Source organism: Mauremys mutica, chromosome 2 (genome assembly GCF_020497125.1).
Source record: "Mauremys mutica isolate MM-2020 ecotype Southern chromosome 2, ASM2049712v1, whole genome shotgun sequence".
Lineage (NCBI taxonomy): Eukaryota > Metazoa > Chordata > Testudines > Geoemydidae > Mauremys > Mauremys mutica.
In genome coordinates this window covers 138,387,491-138,412,148 of record NC_059073.1, presented here as the reverse complement: position 1 = coordinate 138,412,148, position 24,658 = coordinate 138,387,491, and the positions used below count along the sequence as shown (strand labels likewise).

Sequence of the window (24,658 nt, the reverse complement as noted above, 5' to 3'; positions counted from 1 at the left end):
CATTGCTGGCACATGATGGCATATCACAGTGGTAGATATGCAGGTGAACGAGCCTCTGAGGGTGTGGCTTATGTGATTAGGTCCTATGATTGTTCAAAAACAGAAATGGGCCATCCTGATTTTCCTTACAAAAGTTTTTTTTTCTCCTATAATAGTCCACCTTAATTGATTAATCTTGTTGTTTGGTATGACAACACACATTTTTTTTTCATGTTCTCTGTGTGTGTCTTTGTCTTCCTACTGTATCGTTCACTGCATGCATCCAATGAAGTGGATTTTGGGCCACACAAGTTTATGCCCAAATAAATTTGTTAGTCTCTAAGGTGCCACAAGTACGCCTCCTTCTTTTTATAAACATAAAGATTGATTCAACTATAATTCTTTAATGCTTTTTAAGCACTTACTCAGCACTTTGTCAGTTTGGTCTCTAAGTTTTTATTACTCTTAATACTAGACTAAATTCTTCATTCCTCAAAAAAAGAGCCACTCAATGTATACAGAAACTGTAAGTGCTGCTATTTATTGCTCTTTCCCTTTCCTGTTTATCTTACTTTTCATGTGGAAACATACTTTTAAATCCATTTATTGGGTGGCCGTGTTGAGTATTTCATCTTTGGGATCACCTTCGTAATCATTTGTTTTACTTCCATGGCTGCCCAGTCCTTGCCATCCCCAGGAGTTTACAACTGTGCACTTTTATCAACAGCTGATTCAGATGTTCTTGCCTAAACTAGTCTAAATCAGGACATGCTGCAGTCCTGTGGGACAACCCAGCAACTTAAAGCAAACTATGTGGCAGCAGGGAAGGGAAAGGAGCTAACAAACATGGAGTATTAATGATGCGTTACAGATACAAAGGGCCAGATTCTCAATTGGTGTGTGAATTGGCATAGCTTTATCAACTTCAATGGAGCCACGCCCATTTAGGCAAGCTGTGAATCCGCCCCAAAGCAAATATAAGTTCTTTAATGCACAGAGAAAAAGGTGGAAATGCCCAGCGTTAACTGATAATGCTAGGTATATCATACTAAAAGGGATTAGGGCAGCTGAGGACTTTTTTTGTTTTAATCTGACAACAGTATTGCAAGTTGGAAAGGCCCCAATGGAAGTAGACTTGTGTGAAAGGAGAAACAGGCCCATTGAACATAAGATCTGGTCAACACTACACAATTTGGTCAACATAAGGCAGCTTATGTCTGTCAATGTATTTACTACAGCCTTGCTCCCACCGATCTAAGTACCCTACTACACCGACATAACTCTGTCTCCACAAGAGGCGTAGTGCTGGTGTCAGTGTAGTGAGGGGTGACACAGTGTTTTGTGTGGACACCGTGTTGCTTACATGGCTGTCTTGTGAAACCTGACCCTTTTTTCCAGTTCCACTCGTCATACTCAACTAAGAGGGCTTTCCTTCTTTGACTATTATAGTGACTCCAGAACAAAGATAACGTACTACTTAAATTCTACTCAAGCCTTGACCCTAGATCTTAAATGTGACTTATCAGATGAACAGGCCTCATACTGACCCTCTGCAAAGGGTTGAATTCCATTCAGTATTTCAGCTGGACTCTGAACGTGACCCACTGTAAGGAAGACAAAATAGCAACTAGGGGATGCTCAAATGACCAGGTTTCTATATTAATAAAACCAAACTAATGATTCTTTATAAAAACCGAGTGGGACCTTTATTTGCACCAATGGCTGCTCTTCTACAATGAGAGATATTTTTTTTGGTAATAATCACTGTAGTCAATATTTATCTACCCTTTTTTAATGAATATTAGTGAATAATATGAAAAGTGGCCTGAACAAAGTTATGAATCATAAACTGTATATGAGGGAAAAAGAACAGAAGTACTTGTGGCACCTTAGAGACTAACAAATTTATATGAGGGATTATTGTTACTCTTCAAAAATAGAAGAGACACTTTTTGGGGGGTTCCAGTTTGCACAAAAGTCCCAGTACTGGAGGCCGTGTGGCCTGCTGGTTTCAAAGGACATGTATTAATTCTTGGAATACGGCCAGGCATCCGATTCAACTAACTTTCTTCATCTGTTGCTTTAATAGTCACATCCAATCAGTTCATCTCAACCTTGAGACAATCAATCAGTGGCTCAGACACCAATTTCTGTGCTTTTATTTGACTTATTTGTAATAAAGTAGGAAACTTTTGGTTAAAAATAGGAAGCAGGTAACTTGGCATCACCTCTGTCTCTCCACGGGTAAAGCTTAGGTAGGGCTTTATTTCATTTGCAGGACCCTTACACTGGCACAAAGATAGTTTTAAATATATTGGGCCTGGTTCTCATTTAGACTAGGGTTCCTTTACACTGGCCTGGCAGTGTAAAAGGGCCTTAACGTGGGCATAAATTAAATTTGGACATCAGTTACACATATTGCCAGGATGACATTGAGGTTTTTTTGCCACATTTTGGAACTGGCTTATTTTCACACTTTCAGGGGGTGTCAGGGAACAGTCCCTCCAGGAGAGTAGAAGGCTAAGGCAATTCTGGAAGATGATAATCCGCAGCTATCGGGATTGAGCCACAGAATTCAGTTAATGGGGACAGAATGACAGGCAATGACCTTCAAGTCAAAGACAGCATGAAGGTAAATGGACGAAACCATTTCATTAGCACTTCTCAAAACTTTTTTTTCCTAAGAGCCCCTTGAAGCTTCTGTAGCAATAGATTGCAGCCCGCAAGCTGATTTTCAGTGGCACTCACACTGCCTGGGTCCTGGCCACCAGTCCGGGGAGCTCTGCATTTTAACTTAATTTTAAATGAAGCTTCTTTAAGGTTTTTAAAAACCTTATTTACTTTACATACAACAATAGTTTTTCGATAAGTCTATGGTGTATAACTAGAGACCTGCTAAAAACATTAATGTATTACTGGCACCCGAAACCTTAAATTCGAGTGAATAAATGAAGACTCAACACCACTTCTGAAAGATTGCCTACCCCTGCAATAGATAGTTGATTGTACGGAAACATTTCACCCACAGGCTGTTTTTAGTGGGAGCTGGAGTGTCAGATTTCCATAGACTTGAAAGTGGGCCTATGAGGTGAATTTCAAAGGTAACATCAGGAATGTGGTGAAACATCAAAGGGAAGGTCATGTGTAAAAGGTCAGCATGCACAATGGTTAACTGATATTACCATGTAGCCAGCAGCTCTGATGCCACATCCAGAAACTTCTAAATTCATATTACAATTCAGAGGTGAGTCTAAGTGAATCTAAAGGTATTGAAGATGCTCCAACATGCTCACTGAGGAAGTCAGAAAAGATTGTTTCACTAAACTCCATTCTAGTCTATATAAGTTCTCATGCCATTCTGTACAGGTTCTCATCACTATAGTAAGTTTGACTTACACTCACATCCAATTACTGAAGTGGTTAAAGGGAGGCCTGCTCAAAACTGATACCCACCAGCTAGTTGCTTTCCCTGCTGCACTCCTGCCTCATGACCCCTCTGAATGCAAGTTGCAACAGCTTAGGCTCCCTTCAGCTCCATTAGCCTTGGTGGTTGAAATGAGGAAGTGACGCATCAGAGTGTGAGCTATCAGTGACATTGGTAAATGGGTGAGAGTCCAAAGGAGTCTGAGTCTAAAATGGCATCTTGTATTCAGTGGTGGGCTGTGAGAAGATGCATATTACACCAGTTTAGACTCTCATTTGAATTTGGCCCTTAGCATCAAGCTGTGTGGTGGTGTTTTAGAGACAGATTTTTGTCTCGCAAGAAAACTTGAGTAAGGTAAGGTGATGGGCATTATAACTGAAGGTCAACACATTTGGGCTCCCCTACCCTAGCCAACAGGGGCAGTGAAGTCCATAACCTAGGCCCCTTCACTGAGAATGCCCTTGCTTTAGTTTCCTGTGATGTTCAGATCTAAGTACTGTCTGCAAGTGGGCACTAAGGGGTAAAGGAAACTCTGTCTCTGATCTACAGCTAGATCTGAACACTCATACAAAATCATCACCCCCACACTAGATAGCTACAGATACATGTGTGTCTGCTAGTCATAAAGCCTGTAGGCATGACAGACACACTGAAATTCATAAAGAGAACAAAAGGGAAGGTGTGGGTCAAAGAAGAAATGCTATTATAAAGTCTCCAGTGTTAATGAAAATGGGTAGCTAATAGCTCTCTGGAGAAATAGGTCTAATGATGCCTCTGTGGACCATGGAGAGTCTCTCTGTGTCTCAAATAACTGTCACGCCACATATAAGTTTAATTCTGTTGTAGAAAATGATAGCAGTCCATAATGCAGTAATAAGATTACTTGGACAGTTCCCAGATATAGACAGCTGAACTAAACCAATATAAAGCCTTTCTACTGCCAGCCCCAAGAGAACAGGGCCCGACACAATGGCTAAATATGCTTTTAGATGTTTAGAATGCTGAGTCTGAACCCCACAATTATCAATGTGAGACTTCCTTTTTTTCCAATTATATATATGTGTATGACCAATTTCACTGGACATCGACATGGGCAGTTACTGAGGAAAGGGGAAAAATGTTATAAAGATTGATTTATCTAATCTACCAACAGATACAGTATAAGCCTTGCCACACTTTACTCGCCTGATGCCAGTAGTGAATAATGTTTGGCAAATGAAATGTCAGTTTTATCAACATTGTTTTCTTTATCATCCATCCATGGTAAAGAGTTGGGGAGTAGATGTAAAAATGTTCATGTATTGTAATAGGGCAAAGCTATATTTGTATATGAGGCCAGATCCAAAGCCTGTTAAATTCAACCAGAGTTTTTCCAATACATTTAGTGGGCTTTGAATCAGGACCTTACAGTTTGAGCCTGATCCTGCAAATCCTTACTGACATGAATAATCATTATTCACTCAAGTAGTCCTATTGAAATTCATTAAATCAATGCGAGAATTTGTGTGCATAAGATCAGGCCCTGCATCTATGTCAGCAGGGTATGTGGGGATATTGTTGGTATAAAGTTATTAAAGAGAGATTTATACCAACTTTCATGATCAAATATATACATCTGCCATCCATTCACAAAGACAAAAATATGCCTCACAGTCAGTTTAACACAGATTTTTGGTATCTGTAACATATTATTCCTGCTAGAGATATAGATCATTTATTGATAGCAAATGGTGGTTTATTCCCTGAAATGTTGGGAAGTTGTATGGGAAATCCTTTTAATAAAATTATTAGATAGGTGAGCTAGAATACATCTCCTTCCCCATTCAAGGTATCTAAGGGTGCTTTGTGGACTCATGAGCCCCAGTGCCTGTATAAAGAGTGCTTCATCTGGTTCAATATCCTGTTGCCAATTGTAGTCAGCACCAGCTGGTTCAGAGGAAGCAGCAGGAAATGCAGTGTTAAGTAACATGCCCATGGGAAAAGTTTCTTGCTAACCACCATTAGCAAGATGATGGCTGCTCCCTGAAGCAGGAGGGTTTACATCTGCTCTAAAGATCTTTTAACTTAACTCTGGATGTTCTCATTATCCATGTAAATCTCCAGTCCTTTTTGGACCCCTGTTAAGTTCTTGGTCTCCATGATATCCTATGACGGAGTTCCAGGGACTAATTGCATGTTGTGTAAAAACTTATTTCCTCTTCTCAGTTCTACCTTTGATGCCTTTGGGTTGCATGAAGGCTCCTCCAGCCCTAAGACTGGGGTTTCAGCTCTGTGACAGCTGCACTACGGCCCCATGAGCTGTAGGGAAGATTCTTTGCATTCAGCCCTCCATGGAGCTACTTAACACACACCTCAGCTGGCCAGGCAGTGCACTGGAGCCATGTTCCCCAAAGCCAAGCAGCAAAAGATAAATGATTAGGCCAAGTGCATTGCAATCAAATAATTGATTGTAGGGGTGCAGACTGCAGCAATTCTGCTTCATTGGCAGAATATTTGCCCAGTGTGCAAATCCTTCATTCAGTTCAGACTTTTTAAAAAACTAATATAATGTATAGAGATATTTTTATCCCTTTGACAAACACAATCATTATTCATCCTTTAAGGAGCAGCCACAGAAGATGTTTGACTTTGCTGGAGGAAGTAAATAGCACATTCCCCTCTATGATGAAGGTTAAACTACTTGCTTAATGATAAATGTTCAATGCAGATCTTCTAAAGTTTTACAGGTTACTTGGTTGCCCCATTAGAGGAGAATTTCAATTAATACAGAGCGAAGAACCGACATGCATGTGTAACTCTCTTGGACTGCTATGGAAGATATTCTTCTGGGGTAATATTTACCCCCTATGTAGTCCCACAGATCTTGTGATAGGGTGTGGGCCTCATATTGGCCCTGCAAGAGCTGAATTAGGCCAGGTGGGTCCAATCAGTTAATTAGGCTGCAAAGGGGTGGAGATTTAGGCTGGAGGCAGCTGATTGGAGAGCAGCTCACCTGTGATGGACAGGTGGGCTTCTACCAAAGACAGGAAATAAGAAGTAGAGAGGGCTGTAGGGAAGGAGTCTGGAGTCACTTCCTGGGAGAAGGGAGGTGTGTTTGGGGGGGTTGTGGCGAGGAGCTGCCTAAAGTTACTCCCTGGGAGGAGGGAGTTGTCATAACTATAAAGGGCAGGGAACAGCCCTCCTGTGTACAATACTATAAAATCCTTCCTGGCCAGAGACACCAAAATTCTTTTACCTGTAAAGGGTTAAGAAGCTCAGGAAACCTGGCTGACACCTGACCCAAAGGACCAATAAGGGGACAAGATACTTTCAAATCTTGGTGGGGGTGGGGGGGAGAAGGCTTTTATTTGTGCTCTTTGTTTTTGGGGGTGGTTTGCTCTTGGGACTAAGAGGGACAGGACATCAGTCCATGCTCTCCAAATCTTTCTGAACAAGTCTCTCATATTTCAAACTTGTAAGTAACAGCCAGGCAAGGTGTGTTAGGTTTAACTTTGTTTTCTCAACTTTATGCTAAGAGGATTTACCTCTGTTTGCTGTAACTTTGAACCTAAGGCTAGAGGGAGTTCCTCTATGAATCAGATTACCCTGTAAAGTTATTTTTCATCCTGATTTTACAATGATGATTTTTACCTTTCTTTCTTTTAGTTAAAAGCCTTCTTTTTAAGAACCTGATTTTTTTTCCTTGGTTTAAGATCCAAGGGGATTGGATCTGGACTCACCAGGAATTGGTGGGGGAAAGAAAGGGGGATGGTTAAATTCTCCTTGTGTTAAGATCCAAGGGGTTGAATCGGTGTTCACCAGGAACTTGATGAAGAAGTCTCTCAAGACTATCCAGAGAAGTGAGTTAATATTTGGGAGTGGTGGCAGCAAGACCAGATTTAAGGTGGTAGTTTAAGCTTAGAGGTGTTCATGCAGGTCCCCACAGCTGTACCCTAAAGTTCAGAGTGGGAAAGGAACCTTGATAGGAGTAGAGAGCCTGGTAAAGCTAGAAGGTTGGGGAAGGCCAGGTGATATGGAAGTGGCTCAAGGAAAGGCAGTAAGGTGCAGGGAATGGCCCCCCATTTAGAGGGCCCGTGAGTCTGGTTTCCCCTGCTAGCCACTGTGGGAGTGGTACTGCAAGGCAGTGAAGCAGAAGACTGCTGGAGAGCAGGAATCTTGACACACTCCCCTGGAATGGGGAAACCACAATAGTGACCTGGCTGAGTTACGAAGAGGGTGCTGAGACTCCTGAGAGCAAGAGATGGGCTGTGGAGAAGAAATTGATGGGGGTGTAATGGCTGGAAGGGGGTTTGAACTAGCAGAGCTAATCTCCAGGACTGCCAGTAGGTGGTGCCATCCAGTGGTGAGTAAAGTCACATAGACTGACCCTACAAATAGTCATGTCCTGTCTGCAAATTAATGTAATATTGGTAAAGGCTAGATGGCTTTTCTAAAAAACCTGTTCTAAGGGCAGTTATTCTGGAATAAGGTAAAGTGTGAATTTAATGTGCAAAAGCTATTGTGGAATGATCCCTGTTTGAATACTCTTATTTCAGAGTTTGAATGCTTTTTTCCAGGTTTGCTTAATCTACTTCCAAAGGAGTTTAAGCTAAATAAGAGAATTTGTTGAAACCCTTTGCTGTATTGAATGCACAAGTTCAGTGCTGCATGTAATTAATATATATTATATAAAAACTCTAAATGGGCAGAATCAGGCAAAGAAAATAAGTTTACCCTCCAGATACTCCAGTTTGTTACACCAGTTTTACTCAGCGTAACTCCATTGAAAAAAACATAGTGGCGTTAATTTGCAGTAAGAGTGGAGAATCTGGCCCTAGACTTTTCATTTGAAATAAAAAGAAATGAATGCAACCTACTAGTACCAGCAGCTTATTCACCAAGGTACTGAATAAATAGCTTTGCCTGTATGCATCAATCCATGGCAGTTAGCCAAACCAGCTCAGTCTCTCCCCCCACACATTCTGAAACTGACAAAACAGTGCCTATTAATTATAACAAATGGTTTTATTTTCTTAAACAAAATAGGCTGTTTTAAAAATAAGGTGAACTGCTGTGTGTTGGCTTGGAGTTAATTAGTGCAAGTAACTTCCCCCTATGCTCAGAAAAGAGCAATCAAAACCAGCCCATGGTGAGTTTCTTTTGCCTTGCTGAATCAGGGCTTTTGTTAGCAGTAATGTACTTAAGTACAAGCCTCTCTAAATACATGATTAGTCCCTCTGACTTCACCTTAAACCTTATTTTGTGGTCTTTAATGAGGTTCTAGTAGTGTGTAAGGCTATGTAGGACCTCTGGCCAGAGGTGACTTTCATGCTAGCTGAATTAAGCAAACGTCGTCTTTCTTCTGCATTTGCCTGTCAGGTCCAATCCTACTCCCCTTGGATCAGGCCCCTATATCTGATTGTGAGTGTAAAGCATCTATGTCACTTAAGAGTCTAGAGGTAGATTTTTTTTTCAAAGGCCCAAGTGCCTTAGGTACCTAGGGCCAGACTTTTAAAGCAGTTTAGATGCTTTAAGATCCAGAAGTGTTTCTGTGAAGACTTTCAAAAGCATCCAGGTGCCTAAGGGAGTTATGTGCCTCAGAACTTTTGAAAGTCCTACTAGGTACCTATTTGCATCTTTAAGCACTAATACCTTTAAAAAATTGTCTACTCCCCTTGACTTCCAATGGGACTTAAGAGCCTAAGTGACTTTTGAAAATGGTACCCCATGTGTGTCAGAGCATGGAATTAAGTTCTCATGGTTTCTGTGTGTCAGATTAGTATGTGTAGGCTTAGAGATTTGTGCACTTTATTATAGATAACCTTTTATTTGTCTCTAAATAGTTTTGCATCTGAAATTTAGGGTGTCTCAGATCTATGGATGGCTTGTTTGGAAAGAAGTGCTTTCATCCTGCTGCAATTCATTCAGTTCTTCTAGGGAAGAATTTGTTATGCCTTTTCAATGGGTTTGTTTGTTGCCTTTTGCCTAACTATCTCATTTCCCTGTGATATTGAGAAAGCTCTCAGGTATATTCCATGCTTGAGGAATGACATGTATTGAGAACATAATATATAAAAGCCTCATGTCTATAGCTTGTGTGTGTTTTAAAAATTCATATCCTGTATAGATTCACTGCTGTGGGGTGGGGAGGAGGTGAACATTGTCAGCTTTTAGTGACTTACAAGGTCAGGTGGTAAGCAGTCATCTGCTGAACTAGCTGAAATCAAAGCAACACAGAGTTCTCCTTCACGAATGGGGTGCAAAGTGACACCTTGGAGAATGTAACATAGTGTTTGTGTAATCAAGGCTTATATTTTTCCAAATATAGGATAGATTGTTTAACTTTTTTTAAACACTAGTGGCAACTTAAAAGATTGCTGTCAAAATAGAAATTATGAGCTTGATTCCTCTCATTTACACTGGAGTAAATCCAATGAAATATTAGATTCTTTTATGAAAAAAGCCTACTGTAGTGTGTAGAAATTGGGTTGTATCCTTTTAAATAGCTTATGTCTTCTAGAACATAGATGGTGAGGCCCACTGTAAGATGCCAAACCCTGCTAAAACAGCAGTGTAGGTGTAGCCTTGCATGTGTGTATTGTTAAACAGTTATTTAAAACCAACTGTAGCCTTGTGATTTCCTCATTCTTAAAGTTGTACAGAGAACAAAGACATGACACTTTTTGTTTTACTTATTTAATAGCACAGCATATTAAAATAGATGTATTGACAGTTGACCATGTATTACATTTTTCTCCTTGTTTAGGTTTTACATTTCACTCAGTCATTGGCAATAGAATTAACTTAGCAAGAATCTCATTTCTTTCTAGCTAGTTTCATTTTTGTAGATCTTGAACAACGGTAGCACAATACTACTGCCTTGGTGTAAATGGCACAGCCAGGGAATGTATTCCACTGACCCATTCAAAGGTCTCAAAAATAGCTTCATTGATAGTGGGCTGCATGCTGGTTTGCAAGAGTGAAACTCACCCCTGTGCAGAGGGGTCACACAACTTATGAAGGACTGAAAACAAGACTTTCAGACTCAGAATGGAATTGAACTGGTGTACAGGACTTTTTCTATCTTCCGCATATGGATGAATTGCATCTGAAGGGAGTACAATGTAGCTCATTAGATTTTTTTTTTTACACTCTGTCAGATTTCTTTAGTTTTTAAGAACCATTAAACAGTGTCTGCATTTTGATTGTACTATAAAGTTTTCCATGTAGCTTTCTTCCTCTTGCCTTTCTTCCTACTCTCACAAGCAGATAGGATGATCTCTAAAGGTTTCTCCTACAAAATGCAGTTAATCATTTTTATATGCAATCAAGCTGTCATAGCAAAATAGCTACACAATACCATGGAAAACTTATTTCTTTCCTGGTGGTTAAATGTCTGGTATATTGCAAGTCCTAAAATCTGTGCCTACTGTATATCTTGGTTTGCAGTTTGTTTTAACTAGAGCTGAGATCCAAGGTATGATTTGTTAGAGCTGAAATTGAACTTCCTCTAAAGCAGGGTGCTGGAGCATGGAGCAGCTCCGGAGCAGTGGAGCTGCAGGTTTTTGCCTGGAGCTGTAACAGAGCTGGAGCACAGCTCCAAAGTTCAGGGTGTGACTGTGGCTAAGACTCCCTATGTTGGCTGAGAAGTTTAGATCTAAATCTGGGCTCTTTGAAAGTTTGTGTGGTTTGAGATCTGGGGCTTTGGTTTAGTTGCCCTTTTCTGAACTTTTTCTAATGACCTAGACAGACAGGGCTGGACTCTGAAGAGGCACAGCACTGAAGGTTCAGTGCAGTAACGTTGTGGTTTGGGGAGGGGGAACTATATGCACACTAGTGTCACCCTCTTTCTGGGCCTAGGCCTCCCAAGTATGTCAGAGTGGTCTTAGGGGATGGGCTATCCCAGGTTCTCAAACTTGAGTTGGGACCCCAAAGTGGGTTGCAACCCCATTTGCATTGGGGTCACCAGGGATAGAATTGCTGAGTCCCAGGGCCAAAGCTAAAGCCCAAGGGCTAAAGCCCTGGGTGGTAGGGCTCTGGTTTTGGCTTTTGCCCTTCTGCCTGGGGTGGTAGGGCTCAGGCTTCGGTGTGTCAACTGCCCCCCCTCCCCCGGGGTCATGTAGTAACTTTAGTTGTCAGAAGGAGGTTGTGGGGCAATGAAGTTTGAGAACGGTTGGCTCTTATGCCAGACTTGCACAGCTGCTTATCAGCTGCTCTGCAGTCCGGAATAACCAGAGCCTTTTGCCCTCTGTTCACTCCCACTTCTGGGCCCAGCATATGCCCTCTCATCTCCTGCAATACTATGGTGCTGAGGGGTCTGCAAGAAGGTAGTGCAGGGCTGCCTACCTTGATCCTACCCTGCCTCTGTACTGGGGAATTTCTAGGGGGCTGCACATCCCTCTTGATGCTTTTCAGTGGGGAAAATCAAGCCATAAAGGAGATGCTGCAGGAGCCAGAATCTGGCCCAGTAGGTTCTTCATCCCATTATGACCCCTTTTTGCTGTCCAGTAGCTCTGTTTGACTACCTTCCTCCATCTAATCAGGGAGTGTTGGCTGAAGTTCTGTTCCTTCCCACCTACTCAGAATTTCTGGGCAAACCTGATGTTCTTTCGCACTCGGTCTCATCCTCTCTCATGTCTTGCATTAGATCAAGGGTTCTCAGAACAAAATTTTTGGTGGTCTCAGGGTGCGGCTACCAACTCTTGCTAGTGGCTGCTCTCTCTTTTTCCTAAAATATTTAATTAGCATTAGGAAAACCAAATATTTATGCACAGATGCATGTCCAAATCATTGTAATTTATAGTTTGCTAGAAAGTCTATTGTAAAATGTGATATTTGTATGTTAATATTACATTTCACAGACTTGCTCAGCACTGGCAAACCTGGGGATAAATTAAGTCCTGGATGGAGGGTGAGGGGAGGCAGCAGAGGGCTGGAGCTTAAAGTCCCATGGCCAGAGCCTGAAGCCCTACAGCTGGGGCCCAGTAGGGTGACCATGTGTCCAGTTTTCAACCAGAACACCCAGTAAAAAAGGGACCCTGGTGGCTCTAGTTGGCACCACTGCAGAGCTAAGGCAGGCTAGTCCCTACCTGTCCTTGCGCTGCACTGCACTACACCCTGGAAGTGGTCAGCAGGTCCAGTTCCTAGGCACGGGGGCCCCAGGGCTCCACACATGGTCCCCACCCTGAGCACTGGCTCTGAACACCCATTGGCCAGGAACCACGGACAATGTGAGCTGTGGGGGCAGTGCCTGCAGGCAAGAGCAGCTTGCAGAGCTGCCTGCCGTGTCTCCGCCTAGGAGCCAGACCTGCTGCTGGCCACTTCCAGGGTGCAGTGTAGTCCACAGTGCCAGGACAGGCAGGAAACCTGCCTTAGCCCCCGCTGCTGACCGGGAGCCACCGGAGGTAAGCCCATGGCCTGAGCTCCAACCCCCTTCTCTGGCTCTGAGCCCCCTGAACTCTTCACCCCCTGTATCCCAACCCCAGAGCCCCCTTCCACACCCTGAAGCCCTCTGCCCCACCCCCACCTAGAGCCCCTCCCTGCATTCCAAACCTCTGCTCCCCAGAGCCCACACCCCCAGCCGGAGCCCTAGCCTAGTGAAAGTGAGTGAGGGTTGGGGAGAGCCCTGAGCCACTGAGGGAGGGGGAAATGTAGTGAGTGGTGGGCATGGCCTTGGGGAAGGGGCAGGGCAGGGGAATGGCCTCGGGGAAGGGGTGGGGCTAGGGTGTTCAGTTCTGTGGGATTAGAGAGTTGGCAACCCTAGGGATGGAGCGTTGGTTGCTAGGGCCTGCCACTGCACAGCCGGAGCCCCGAACCCCAAGGCCAGAGCCTGCTGCCCTGCCACCCCAGGGCTGAAGCCCAAAGCCTGAGCCCCACTGCCCCTGGCAAGGTGGGGAACTCGCCAGCTCCTCCAGCATTGTGCTGGAGGCGGGCAGGGCCCAACCCCTGCTGGCGGCCTCAGCAACCAACACTGAGGCAGTGCATCCAGGAGCAACCAGGAGGGGGCTGCTACTTTGCTCCCCCCCATCACAGCCCAAGTGGCCACATTTGAGAGACTGCACTATATTCTCTGCTTTAGGGGAAAAGGGAGTATCAGTCCCTCTTCTCTCCCTCCACCCCCCCCCTAGTTTCCTTCAGCAGTAGCTATTAGTGAACAGCTGCAGTAGCAGCTTCCCAGCAGTGATAGCTCAAAACATAAAGGTGAATCCTAGTCATTAGAAGCCAGTGGCTGCTGCTTGACTGAGAATCGGTGCAAAGCTATAACAGAAGTGATTTTACACAAGATTGTTCCTCTGGGATCTCTTACATAAAAACACCCACTCACGTAAAATACAGGAATGAAATAAACCCTGTAACTTTTAATGAACCACAGTTTCACTGTCTGGAGGAAAGTCTCCTGGGAGAGGCAGGGGCCTGGCCATTAATCTTCTAAAGGCTGGGATAATAAAATCAAACTTGAAACTTGTGTAACTTGGGAAAGATGAGAGCACTTCAGGCCACACCATAGCTAGTGTAGATTTGAGTTGACTTCACTGCAGCTCAGCTAACTTACACCAGATGAGGAGCTGGCCCTGTTTTTTCTGCAGGTTAGCTTTGATAACACTGGATTTTCAGCCTGGATTGCAGTTTGATTTCCCTGTATTTAAAAAGCTGGCTATATCAATATGTCAGGTCTCTTCGGAAGTGACAGCTGCTGCAAAGTGTTGTCTTTATCAACATCCCAGTCTGTTCCAAAGAGGCCGTCTTTAGCAGCTATCCCTGTAAATGATCCACAGAACTCTTATGCTGTCTACTAACTGCTTTGACTCATGCTTTTAATTTTATTTCTTGCGGTAAGCACTGGAGAAATGATTGCAAAAATAGAGATGCTGTGGCCCAGGGCAATGGCCTGGGTGTCAGGTGGCCCAAGTTCTAGTCCTGGCTTGGCCTTTGACCAGCTGTGTGCCCTAGGGCAAGTCACTATGCCTCTGTTCCCCTCCCGCCTTTTGTATGCTGTTTCTAGTTAAATTACACACACTTCAGAGCAGTGACTGTCTCCTGCTATGCTATGCACAGAACGTAGCACAGCAGGGCCCCTAGGCACTACCATAATAAAAATCCACACAGATCAGCTGTATAGAATTTTTTCCATGTTGGCATCATTATTAAAGCTCTGGGCCTGCAGGTGGATTCATATGACTGACTCAATGAGTCAGTTGGGTTCTGTATGAGTTCCAGGGGCTATCTGCATGGATCCAACTGCAAAATTGGAGCCAAACTTTATATTTTTCAAGGATACATTTGTTTGTTAGGCAACTGGGTGCATCAGCTAGCTGGTTCAGATGCAGCCCATGTTGGTAGTGGTAGAAGCTGGAGATCTCATCAACACTGATATTAGTGCTTTTTGTATGCTGATATTAGTGCACTGATATTAGTGCTTTTGGTAGATCTAGTGCAGGGGCCTCAGCCACTGGTGGCACCTTGATCTCTCCTGTTCTTTGTCACACAAGTTTAGTTTGAGGACTAAAATGCTTTAGTTCAACTGAAGACATGGGCACCAACAGAGGTATTTGGGTGATGTTTAATGGTCTGTGCTAGACTGAATGGTCCCTTTTGGCCTTCAACTCTGAATCTATTTGGGATTTTACCCACAATTATATACCATGTTTTTGAAGATCTAAGTATTGTTTCTTTAAATCTGTAGCAAGAAGCTATTGACTGTAGTGATATGACTTCAGTGGGACTACACGTGCCTAAAGATAGTACATGTTTTGCTGTATTGTGGCTAGACAACTTTTTAGGCTGTCTCTACTAGATGTCAACATGTGAGTACCCTGCCAGTAGAGGGTGGGGTGCATATACACACCAGCCAGTGCATTACAAGAAGGCTGGTGTTAATTTGCAATTATAAAGGTTTCTGAAATACAGAAGCCCCAAAGCCAGCCTGCGGCCTTAGGAAATCAATCAAGGGGGATATCCTCTGCTGACACGCAGAAATGGTCTCTGCTCAGTGATCTGGGGCAAGGCAAAAATCAAGTCTCCACCAACATGCCTGGAATTTTCAGAAACACTCAGCCCCCACTATTGGGCCAGATTTTCAAAAGTGCTTATCTCAAACTGTCAGAAGTGGAGATGTTTGTGAAAATGAGCTTTCCTTTGCAGGTCACAGCTCCCGCATCTCCAACATGATTCACAGCCACAGATGGGAGGATAAAAGGAAATGAGCCAGCTTTGGGAGCTGCTCTGGCCCCAACTTAAGGAAATGACGATAAAGAAGGTAGGCCCGGACTGAAAAAAGCACTTGCTTAAGTGGGCTAGAGTCTCATTACTCTAAGGCCCCTTGAACCTGCTCCAGCAGAGTGAAAAGCTGCCTTAAAGTGGGGAGAAATTACCCTTTCGCCCACTTATGGCGGCTTTTCACTGCCAGTGGTGTAAAAGGACCTTTGTGTAAATGAGAATGGGTCCAAACACATGCATCAGAGCTTTTGCTAAATCTGGACCTTAGACTGAAAGGTTGGAGTTGCCTGCAAATCTTTAATTCTGTGGTGCCTGCAGGCCACCTTCCCCACTTAAGGGATTGGCTTTGTCCAACTGAAAGGTTCATGTCAGAACACCTGGTAATTATCCTCAAAGGAAATAATAAAATGTCCAAGGATGTGGCTGGAAGCTTGTTCCTGTCAGAGTCAGGATAACCGAAGAAGTGCATTTGAACATCTCTCATCTTTATCATTTTCCATTGCTGGAGCCAGTACCATAAACTAGATAAAGAAATTCAAGATCTTTGTGCTTAGGAGTGATCTCAAGCAAGATAAAATAGTCTAAGCATGGGCTGATGTGGTTTAGAATAAATAGGGTTTTGACTGGGACAGTAGTCAATATATTTTAACTCCTCCATCTTACCTTAAAATGCTGGACCTGTTTTTCCATTGCCCTGAACTTAATGCAGTGTATATTGGATGCAAATTGCTAACATTCTGCTTTGGAAACATTTTAAACCCTCATTGCACTGGGGTAGAAGCCATGGTGCATAGCAATGGAGAATGAGGTCCAATGTTTCTAGGCATGTGGGATCTAGGTACCACTGGGGTACCTTGATCCCACATGCCTAGAAACATTGGGCCTCATTCTCCATTGCTATGCACCATGGCTTTTACCCCAATGTATATTGCATATCTTCCCCGTCTTGTTACACTGGATTATCTTTAAATCAACAGCCCTACGTTCTAAGAGCATGGCTTTGGCATTCTCTGCAGCTGAATAAGCAGAAGCTAAAAATAAGGACACATACAATTCTGCATGTGAATCCAGGGTTTGCCGGTGATTCATTGTGTGTAGTGGCAAGTCACTGCACCCGCTTTACAGATGAGGACCCTGAAGCAGAAGGAAGTAATCATAATTAGCTGCCTCAGAGTGTTTGTGAGGATTGACTAGTAGCATTGGATATGTTCTGTACAGAATTATTAGTGCTAATGCATTACTATTACTCTCTCAAAGCACACTTTATCCTGAAGAAACCCTAAGCTTTATAAACTAAGGGCTAGACTGCTCCCTTGCCTTATATGGTCAGCCACAGAGTGGAGTAGGAAGGAGTAAACTCTCTATTTTGTGTAGAGCCTGTTTAATGTTTCCCCAGAACCATAGCTAGACCTGGCTGGAAAAGGTTCTCTTCTTCCCCTTGCACCCCCACATTCCCCTCTCCTGGTGAAAAATTTGAGTTTTGGGTAGAAATATTGATATACCTCCTGGGAGTGGCAGTTCAGGGGCCCTCTGCTCTATATCAGCATGCTGTATAGGATTCCAGCTGGGGTGTGACCCCATTAAACAGCCAAAGCTGGGATTCAGACCATATTGAAAGCTTAGCCTTGTTTTTCTTTAAACACCTTGGGTCACAACTTCCAACCTCAGGATGGCTCCACTGATGTTAACAGAGTTGCACCAATTTACATGAACTGAGAATCTGTCCCCTTCCTAGAGCTGAGCTAAAAAATTTGTTTTTAAACTAGCAGCAGTGACTCCATACATAACTGTCAGATGCAGCCATTGTCAAAGAAGCCACTAGCTTCTTACTAGTGGCTTCTGTATATAACACACAGCCCACTGTAAGCCTGAATCTTCTTGGCTTATGTTTACCAGAAGTCCACATGGAGGGTCCCAATGGAAATTTATCATTTGGGACACAGTGGGAATTCCCTGGTTTATCTGAGTAAATGTGATGAAGTGAAGTAAGAATAAAAAAATGCACTCTGTTAATTGCATTTGGAACATAATTTAAGAATGCTCTGACCCAGTATGGCCAATGATCCTTCTGTCCCAGTATCCTGTCTTCCGACAGTGCCCAGTGCCAGATGCTTCAAGGGGGAATGAACAAAACAGGGCAATTATTGAGTAATCTATCCCGTCATCTAGTCTCAGCATCTGGCAGTCACAGGTCTAGGGACACCCATAGCATGGGGGTTGCCTCTCTGACTAGCTTGGCTAATAGCCATTGATGAACCTATCCTCCATGAACTTGCCTAATTCTTTTTTGAACCCAGTTAGCTTTTGGCCTTCACAACATCCCCTGGCAACCAGTTCCACAGGTTGATAGAGTGTGAAGGAGTACTGCCTTGTAATTGTTAAACTTTCTGCCCGTTAATTTCACTGGGTGACCTCTGTCTTGTTACTTACTCCTTCCCATAATACTGCCTTATTCATTGTCTCCACACCATTCATGATTTTTATAGCCCTATCTCATATCCCGCCCCCATATAGTCATCTCTTATAGACATCTATCCTATTCTCCCCCCCCTCTTAGTCCCTTCTTTCAGAGACAAAGAGCACCAAAGGGGAACCATGGAGTATCTAAAATTTGAGGAGCTGAGGTTGCAGAGGTAAAAACAGCTGACTAGGGGGGAAAAATAAAGTATCACATGTCTGTGTCCTTAAGAAGTGACTTGTTATATGTGAATTGCTTCTCCTGGTAATGTCACTGGTGAGGGGCAGGGAACAAGTATGTAAATCATGCATTGCCTTTTGTTAAACTCCTTTTTATATGAAAATTTCACGTACCCATTAGTCTTGCAGTATGACATGGTAAATTTTCTGTGCAGTGCCCCTTAAATTAGGCGAGTGGCTTCTGCTTTATTAATGGAAGAATGTGCATGTGATATTTTTCTCTCCCCCCTCCTCTGAATATCTATTCCATGTGGGCTAAGCACAGCTCCCATTTAGGCACCTCAGTAAGGGCCTTGATTTAGATATTCCAAAAATCTGGCCCTTGTTGTGGGCACAGAGCCCTTCTGAAAATTCTAGTCATAGAATACAAGAATGGCCATACTGCGTCAGACCAGGGGTTCACCTACCCCAGTGTCTTGTCTTCTGACACTGGCCAGTGCCAAATGCTTCATAGGGAGTGAACAGAACAGGGCTATTTGAGTGATCCACTCCCTGTTGTCCCAGCTTCTAACAGTCAACGGTTTAGGGACTCCCAGAGCATGCGGTTGTGTAGATATCTGTGCTTTTAATGATCTACATGAATCTTAACTGGCCCCTAGTATCTAAGCATCTATCTCTAATGTATTTATTCTTCATGAGGTAGGGGAAGACAACTAGCTCCATTTTACAGAGGGGGAACTGATGCACAGAGATTAAATGATCTTGTTTAAGGTTATGCAGGAAGAAATTGAACCCTGGATTTCCCCAGTGCTAGACTCGCACTTTAACCATGGGATCTACCTTTCTCTTCAAAGATTGATTTTTTCAAAGTCACTTAAATGACTTGGGGACTTGTTCTCCTAATTTGTCTAGGTGTCTTTGAAAATCCTCTCCCTTATTTCCTACACTATAACCATTTTCCTTCCTGAGACCCTTTTCTTGTATATGCCTCAAGCCTTGTATTTCACACTGCAGGTGGCCTGGCCTTAATGTAAATGATTGAATTTTCTTTCATACCACAAAGCACTTTGAGTCTGATCATTAAGATGGATGAATGTATCCTCTCCTCAGAAATGGGGCACCCCCAGGAGGATGTAAAAGATAATCTATAACCTATTAAAAAAACCCTGCCAAGACAGTGTCAGACAGTGGAGTAAATGTCAGCACTTTCCTGAATATCTGCTTTTTTATTATAAATCCAATATGCAAATACACTAGATCTGAGGGCAGTGGGTTTGGGCCCATATGGACTTCTATTGAAGCATCCATCATTTCTATTGCTGTGCTAGTCAATTGGCTTGATTACCTTCTACTTTATGCCTGTTTTGTGTTAGTGTAATTCCATTCTGCTGGAGTCTGGTGGTAGGAAAGGGTTGTACTATGGGCAGAACCAGTTCCTGGAAAACATTACTGGATTGGGATTGTTTTGCAAGGACTGTGACATGGAGGGGGTGGGTGCAGCTAGAATGTAATCACTCTGACTATTCCCAGATGTCCAGGACCCTGTGGAACCTGAATGGTGCTTATACTGGGAGCTGGGCTGGCTCTCAGCTGCCCCAAGAAGAGAAGCACACAGATGTTTCCCTTTGTAGCCTGTATGTATGCCAAGTGCAGGAACAGAGACTTGGAATCAAGGGACAGAGCCAGGTCTTCCAACTCTCCCTCTAATGCCTGACCTAGTAGACCACGTTCTATGTGGCCTGGGTTGTGCATTATAAAATAAGGAAGGGCAAAGCAGATGCACGAGAACCTTCCCCCATCCAACTTGTACTTTGGCCTGTTCCTACAAATGAAACACCCAGCACGCTATGCTCTGTCTCCATTGACGCATGAAGTGGTGCATGCCATGCCGTGACCTGACCTAGCTCCACTCTTAGGGCCACCTCAGATTTGTTGATTCTCAGGAATGATCCAGACCTGGGAACTTCACAACACAATGCCTAGTGTGACATCAACCATGGCCACTCTGGCTGGCGTAAGGGTCCTTAGTTGATGATGGTGGTTTGATAAAAAGGAAACTGGCCCTTTTTTTGAAGGTTCTAAAACACCCATTTACCTTTTTGTTCATTTTTTTTTTGCTGTTTCTGCATTCTGCTTTTCACTCTGCTTTTGTTATGCTCCTGCCCTCGACCCTTTGTCCTGTCTCATTTGATTGTAAGCTATTTGCAGCAAGGATGCTCTTCTGCTCTTTCTGCACAGCGCCTAACACAATGAGACCCCACTCTTGGTGGTTCTCAACCATGTTTATTACAGTAGAGCTAAGCACATTTTGTTGCCTTCCTCATGGAAACATACACGGTAGCCTTGTATGGAAAAGAGTATATTTGAATTTGAATGACTAGCAGCAGCTAGTTTTTTCTCCCCCGCCAAGCCTACCCCCATAGAAACACTGTAAACGACATATTGTAGTCATACTAGGAGGTAAAATGTTAATTAATTAATGATTCCATTGTCTAAAGGAAGTGGATGTAATACCTGGAGGATCCATATAAAGTGTTAACTTCAATAATATGCATATATTCATAATACAACACAGAATGCATAAGAACAGTAGGAGAGGTCCCAAAAATGTTTGGGACACGAATTACTGTAGAAATTAAATGAGAATTAAATCTCATTTTGTAAAATAGCTTCAGAAGCCAGAACATAAATTAGGATCTGAATCTATAGGGCTAAATCCACAACTGATGTACATCAGAGGTGGCAAGTGAGAGGGACTGAAAGGGAGGCTGAGACACTCCTGCTTGTATCTTGTGTCCAAGGAACTGATGCTCCAATTCCTGTGATAGCTCAAGCTGCAGAGGATCTTCCTCATGGCACAAAACTGTCAATGATTCCACCCAGTAAAAGGCGGCTGCCATCACTGATGCTACATTGATTTGCTTCAGCTGTGGATTTGCCCTTGGACATTGTTTTAGATTGTAAAGCAAAAACGATTAAGCATTTCATAAGGATGGGGCTAGTGTGTGTGCCACAGCCTCCTACTAGAATCAATACTGGATGTCACAAGTAAGGCTGTGACATAGTCACAGGTCACAGAAATCACTGATTCCATAACTTCCAAAGACCTCCATAACTTCAGACAGCCCTGGCTGGGAGCTACAGGGTCCCCTGCCAGCAGGCGGTGGCACCCCCGGCGGCTCCTCATTTTATCATGGATATTGTTAGTAAAAGTCACAATCTTAGCCTTAGTTCCTTGTACACGAGATCAGAGGATGTGCATTTGTATCCAGTGCACTCAATCCCAGTTACTATTTCCTTTCCAACTCCTCTTGTGTGTGAGATTTGGCCCTTCCTTGCGTGTCCTACTGAATATCATTTCCTTTAGTGTTAGGTAGGGACTTTATAGAGTGGCTAATATTAGAACTGGTCAGAAAAGATGGGGGTTTTTCATGACAAATATTTTGAAAAGACAGATTTTTTGTAGCTAGTCAAATTGGTATAAAAACCTGAAAATGACAAAAAATAGACATTTTATAACTGGCTAGCAAAGCCGTTTTCACTAGCTTATACCTAATATGGTTTAGCTTGATCAGCCATTGTTAATACTCCAGGAGAGAATTGATTCAATCCATTTTTATCCTGCAACTGGTAATTTTCTGCTGGCTGAATTTTGAATGTTCAAATTTCAACACATTTTGTAAACATTTGAACATAAACGTAAAAGAGAAATTAACATTTTTCATAATTTGCTAGTTTTTCTTGAACCAGTAAAACTTTCAAACATTTTAGTGAAGAATCTTGAATATTTTTGTTCTTGCTATATTGCAGGTTCCTCGGTTTAGGGCTGGGTTTCACCCTAAACAAAATAATGAAGCAAATACTGAGAGTTTCATGTATTTGCTATCCTAGGCCTCAATCCTGCCAACACTTATGTTTGGTAGTCCCATTGATTTCTATGAGCTTCAATTTGACTATTCATTACAGTGAAGTTAAACATGCATAGAAGCATTTGTGGGATCATGCTCCCACTTGGGATCAATGGAAGAAAAGACATTATGTAATTATCAAACACTTGCCATTCTTTACTTTACTTATTGCTGCATCTCATTTGACAAATAAACATGTCTCTAGCAATAATAACTAGAACCTACAAATTCTTAATGGGGGATCGTGAGTCTGATTTGCCATCTTCTGGATGCAAACATTCACATGGTAGAGGTAATTCCTATTTAGAATGAGATGTTGTCACAGGCGTCAAGAGGTAATGATATTCTTTAACCTCAGAATATGACGTGGAACCTGGTGGATATAGCACCGTTCAGGTTTATGCTCCAATTTAACCTCTGTGTGCATGACTGAAAAGCAGTGACATGGTGTTTTTTCTCTCTGCTGAACCTTTTTGCGTACCTGGTGGAATAAATTGCTTTCCAAAAGAGATCTGTCAGCATTAATAAATTGGGGGAGCATAATTTTGCTGCTGTGAAGAAACGAGTAGATTTAGAATTGCAAATATAGTCACTGTAATTGTGCTGTATATTTGTTTACTGTTGAAATGGAAGTAGTACTCTTACAGGGTCTTTGTCCTCCTTTAAGGCCCTGTTTCATCAAAGTACTTGAGAACATGTTTAATTTTAAGCATGGTAAGTGCCACTGAAGTCAAAGGAACTTAAGCATTGCCTTAAATGATTTCCTAAATCAGGATGAATATAAGCATGTGCTCAAGTGCTTTCCTGGATCGATGCCTAAATCAGTCCTGCCACCACTGTATCACGTGAACTACTTAAAGAACTTTCAATAAACTCTAGAATGGTCATTGCTGTCAATTGCATGTATTGTATAGCTCAATCTCTTTCCAGAATAACAACTTAATACCTTATTCCGAGAGGAAGAGAACTACACTTCCTTCATGTAGCCTTGCATGAGGAACATAAGCTCTCACAGCCCTAATCGTTATTTACAAGAGAGTCAAACTTTGTCTAAGTGAACCTAGCAATGATTGCTTATCAAACTCAGGAAATCACAATGTTTGCCTGAGAGGCTTAGAATGTAAAGTGAATCTACAGCTGGCCAATACTTTATTCTGAGGGCTACCTCCTGTGATTGGGGAGTGAGACCAGGACCAAAAAAATCGCATGTAATTCTGGTCTTGGAGGCTTCTCCTTTGGTTTCAATTCAAGTGGCCTATGATCAAGAGCTTTTAAAGAGGAGAAGATTGTTTATTGGATTGATGTGAGCTTAGGAAAATTTCTCCTGAAATACATAAAATGTGTCCTAGGAGATTCAATTTTACTAGCTTGAAAAAATTCTAATTAAAAAAAAAAATTAACTAAAAACAGTTTCATGGAATTTCCTGGGACAGCAGGATCAGCTGCACAGTCTGAGTCAGGCTGCCATAAACCAATTAGTGTTTTAAAAGATGCTTCTGTAGTCACTTTTAATGCCAAATGATGTCCTTTCAATCTGATTGTAAATAGCATTTGCTGTGTTCCCTTGAACAATGCTTATTGTGGCACTAAAGCCAGTTTTATATTATAAATTTTTTTGACATTGCAGGTCTGCCAAATTGTACGCTACTGTTAATTTGCGTTAATGCTGTCGATTACATTTTCTCCCAGCACAAATATACCTGTTGATCCTGTAATTGTATTTAACTCTGTAAAGCATCCCGGGATACCATTTATACGAAAGTCACAACTGGGCTTGATCCTGAAGTCCTTGGGCCAGGGGCTCAGCTGAGGTCAAGGCATACACTGATCTGCACTGTATATGTGAAGCTCATATTTACACTGCCATGACCCCAGTTCTGGTACATGAAGAACTAGTCCCACTGTGCCAGGTTACCATAGCCTCATATAATTAGTTGGCTGTAGCTCTGAGCAGACCAGCTAGGAGCAGGTTCTCATTGTGCTATGTGATGGAGCTATACATAGTGAAACGCAATCTTTGCCCTGAGCTAATATGACCGCTCTCCTCTTATCTGACAAACCAGGGATCTCCAGAGTTAAATGTATGAGACTCTTTACAGCTTGAGCTGAAGAGCTAAGCCTCTAGCCAGTGGCTGTAACAACTCCTATCTTCTGTGGACTGGCACAGCTGGGAACCCATAGCACACACTCACCAGTGAATTACACTTACCATCTAAATAGACAAGACAGACAACTTATCCTTACTTCACAGATTGGGGGACAGGGGGGACTGGGACACAAGGATTAAATAACTTGCCCTAAGTCTGTGGCAGAGCTGGGAACTAAATGCACATCATCTGAGTCCCAGTCTAGTGCTTTAACTACAAGACCATCCTTCCTCTTAACACTTTAGAAAAGCCTGTATGTGTAATAAAAAAAGACTCTCCAAAGAAAGTAGCAGGGTACCAAGGCAGTACAAAGAGAGAGCATCAGTTGCTGACTGCAGCTGATTCTCACTTGCATTAAGGCCTCTTCA

General features: G+C 42.7%; 1 long non-coding RNA gene across 1 annotated transcript in view; it reads left to right on the top strand.

The window, feature by feature from the left end:
• Window positions 1-24,658, top strand: part of LOC123365106 — a 91,727-nt gene that overhangs the window by 17,342 nt on the left and 49,727 nt on the right. Inside the window, exon 2 of the long non-coding RNA XR_006577432.1 lies at window positions 15,524-15,638. This is a non-coding gene — a long non-coding RNA (uncharacterized LOC123365106). The remainder of the gene's footprint in view (window positions 1-15,523; window positions 15,639-24,658) is intronic.